Here is a 4,084-nt window from a genome sequence, read left to right as displayed (position 1 = left end):
TTCTGAGCTGATGTCATCACTGGGACTTTTTTTTTTTTGGAGTGTTTCTTATCTGGTTTTAATTTATTAGCTAGCTCAGAAAGTGCCAATAGTAATAATGATATTCTCTCTTTTGAAAGTGTGATGCAGCCCCCCCTTCATGCACACGTTTATCTTAAAGGCTAAATGAGAATTTGAACTTCAGCAGAAAGAAAATGAACATCTACAGAAGGAATATTAAGGCTCCTGTCATCTTGCAAACATTTAAAGCAGGGATGAGTTTTGTTTCATGAGAAAGAACCACTGGTGTATGAACTCAAATTTACCTTTCCCATAGCAAAGCAGTAGAGAAGCAAAATACACACTTTATGTAAATTTATTTTTAACTTAGTCTGATATGTATTCCAGTTAAACAAATGCTGGAATAACAAATATTTGTTTATAATCCCACAGAAGCTGCAGATCTCACCCTGAGTGCACACACTATAGATGTGTTGATATACACAAGTATTTATTATTTATTTCAGCAAATAATATATAATTTAATAACCAGAAATAATATTAAATATTAATATTAGAATAATATTAAAGAAAACATTTCTGGTTTCTATAAACCAGAAACTTAACACATTGTTATTTTTAGTTTATTGAATAAAATGCAACGAAGTCCAGAAAAACAGGGGCAAGAAGTACTTATGCTACCTGACAGTAGTTTTTTTCCCCAGTGGATTTTTTGGGGTTTATTTGCAGCTTCTGGGAAACATCTGATTTTATACGGCGACAGAAAAAGACATTTAGAAATTTCCATTTAACAGATCTGATCTGGATGCTTAGAAGTCCTACTGTGGCTCCATTTCTCCTGCCAGGAGGACATATTAAATAAGTGGCTACTCTGCACGGAGCCGTTCTGGCCAAGGATAAATCTGAAGGAATTTAAACAGCGCCCATGGATAATGTATCTCCTTTCCTTTTGCACGGATTTCAAGTTTAACCATTTGTTAGAAATGTTATTCAACCTCTTATTTAGTGTGCCTCACTCAGCTGTGTTTATGACTCTGCAAAATTAATTTTTTTATATGTTAGGAGCTTTAAAGTCAGAGGTAACGTCACTCTTCTATCACTAGCTTGTTTTCAATTTCACCTGATTGTATTTACTTTTTTGCATCATAAAAACCCAGACCATCCACATAAAAATGACCAGGCAGCTTAAAAGAATAAAAAAAAAAATTGAGCACTTCCAATATTAGATCAACAACTGAAATATTCTGTAAAGACTGGCAACTTTATAAAAATGCATTTATAGAAGTTTGACAAAAATATAAAGACTATTTACTGCAATGCTTGAAATACTTGTATTTCTGCTCTGTGTCTTTGTCCTTTGAATATTTTAATGTTCTCAAGATATGCACTGTTTATTGAGCAACTGGAATATTTTTTTTTATAATATAGAATATATATATTTCCTGTATTCTCTATATATTTTCTATATATTATTTATTCTACATAGAACATATATGCAGTATGTTCTAAGAACAGATGTGATGTATACACTATACAATGTAAAAGAAATAGCAATAATAACAGACTATTGCACCGTGTAATTTCTGATCTCCTTTACAATTTCTTGCCCAATATTTCGTGGGCATGAGCACAACACAGGTAATGTTTTATGCTTGAACCTATAGATCTGCAAAACCCTCCTTGTCCTATGCAAAAGCCTTTCTTCTTTGTCCAGATTTTGAGGTGTCTCCTCTTGTCATTTCAGATGACATAGTTTATTTACTGCTGAAGTAAGGATTTGGTGCTATACATAAAATTCCATTATTTTCCCTTCTAGGTATGGATGTTCCTTGCTGCAGGAAAGAGAGTGACAGTGGGAGACAGGAGAAGGCTGATCCATCCTTGAAAGGAAACAAGGAATAAACTGGGGACCCTCATTTGCCAGGACATCACGGCTGAAGCGATGCCGTGACAGGCACTGCCATCACCTCTCTTCCTCTCTCTCCTTGGATCCAGGGATTATGCCATTGGCAGAGATGCACAGAAATACTTTCCCATTAGTTTTCACGATGGAAGCATCCCTTTGTCCCATATGCTACAACATAATGTGGCATCCCTGACCCTTGACTGGCATCATCAATGTACTCTCAGCATGGAAGGTGCAGATATCAGGGGACTGAGCTAATTTTCTCAGGCATAAAAGCATCTTTTTATTATTGTTTCTGTTTCTTGCTGATGTATGCTCTGGGAAAAAGTCTGTGAAATGGGAGGTGTTTTTATTCCATTGGCTCTCGCAGTTGTGAAACCTGCAGATAAAACCTCTCCTAGGTTTACTGACTAAAACACCCTACTGATGATAATAGAAATTAATAGCATTTTTTCATCATTTCCATTGGTAAACTGCCCAAACCTGTGTTTCCACAGGCCCGGCATCATCCTTGGCTATTGCTGTCCTCTCTTGTTTTTACTGCACACATATGATGTGGCATCTGGGTGTTTGTTTTGGTTTTTTTTTTTTTTTTTTCCAAATTACAAAGGAATAATGAAGCCTATTTGGGGAATTCAGACATGGAGCAAATTCTTTGCTTCGGATGGACAGAGAGCTGAGGGGTAAATCCCTATCCTTTGAGCAGGTGTTACTGGAGTAGGGATAAGTGACTGAAGTCTATCAAGACAGCATGGTGCTGTCTTGGTGGGTTCCAGTGAGGGTCAGACATTGTGGGGATGTCCTGATCAGGGGGATGGTAGAAGGAGGAGTGGACTGGCCAGGGCTACCCCTGAGGCTGCTCACCTTCCTGTGGGAGAGAAGGATTGAGGTGTGCAGCCTGCCTTTTGCTGCCCAGACCCAGCCCTGGCTGCTTGGCCACGGGAGGCCATCTCCTGTGCTGGCTGAGAGGTGGGAGAGCTGAGGAAGGTACAGACATAAGGGTCAGGCCACCTCAAGTGTGGGAAACAGAACTGGGATTTCAAAAGCAGCTGCAGGCAGAGGGAAAAACCCTGTTTTTGAAAGAATAAACCTTTGCCCGTGGGAAGTTTCAAAGGGGTTTTCTTACATCTCTCTTGTAAAAAGTACGTATCAGAAAAACCATCTGCTGCTCGGGTGAAGCTCTGTGCACTACTTTCAGGGTAGGAAATTATGGGTTTAGTTCATCTGAGCTCTCACAGAGGACAAACTTCGATGTACTGGAATCAGAGATGCTCAGAGCTCCCTCCCTGCAGCATCTGTGATGGGGTGGGGTCTGGGACCGATGTCCCCTGTGTCCATCAGCTGGGTGGTCTGAGAGCTTGGGTGAGTGTCACAGCCTGGGAAAGCTGGCTCAGCATGGTCCACTCCTGGTTTTATCGCTGCATCATGTGGGGCAAGCATCCACAGCCAGGCTTGAGACCAAGCTATCCAGCAAAATCATGATTAATGTGGAAAGTGGCAACTCCATGTGGCTGGGTGGGAGGGGATGCTGGTCTTCCACTGTGATGCTTTACACCCACAAGCTTGTCCCAAGACTGTGTCAGCCCCAGCCCTGGGCACTCTAGAGTCACACCAGCCCTTGGCTTGTGGGCAGCTGTAAGGACGCATGCAACGTGCAGGATAGGAGATTCCTGCTGCTTCTCCAACATTAAAATTAGCTGCTGGCCTTCCTACCCACACTGGGGACAGGAGGTGTCTGGACCACCTTCCCTTTGCCCTCACTGTAGCTGACACAGCCTTGTGCTGGTGCCTGTGTTTGAGCAGATGTGGGGCTGGGGGTGCAGCTGAGAGCAAGTGCCCACTGCCTGTGCTCAGAAAGATGCCAAATTTCCAACCCCACATCCGCCTTGGAGCCCTAGGCAGCAGCTGAGCCTTGCTAACATCCCCGGGGCGACCTCCCCTGATTCTGGCATCACTCAGGGCTCAGCACACGTGGGCATTGCTTGGGGCTCGGCACACAAGGGTGCTGTTCAGGACTCAGCACACATGGACATCACTCAGGGCTCAGCAGGGCTGGGGGTCAGCACAGATGGATATTGCTCAGGGCTCAGCACACACAGACATCAGTCAGGGCAGTTCCTGACGGTTGTGCCGTGCTGCTGGGCTCAGGGTCAGCGCCTGGGCTCAGGGCCAGCCCCG

The sequence above is a fragment of the Corapipo altera genome, unplaced genomic scaffold (assembly GCF_003945725.1).
Source record: "Corapipo altera isolate COAL_440 unplaced genomic scaffold, ASM394572v1 230, whole genome shotgun sequence".
Lineage (NCBI taxonomy): Eukaryota > Metazoa > Chordata > Aves > Passeriformes > Pipridae > Corapipo > Corapipo altera.
The sequence above is the reverse complement of the archived record's forward strand: the minus strand, read 5'-3'. Positions refer to the sequence as shown.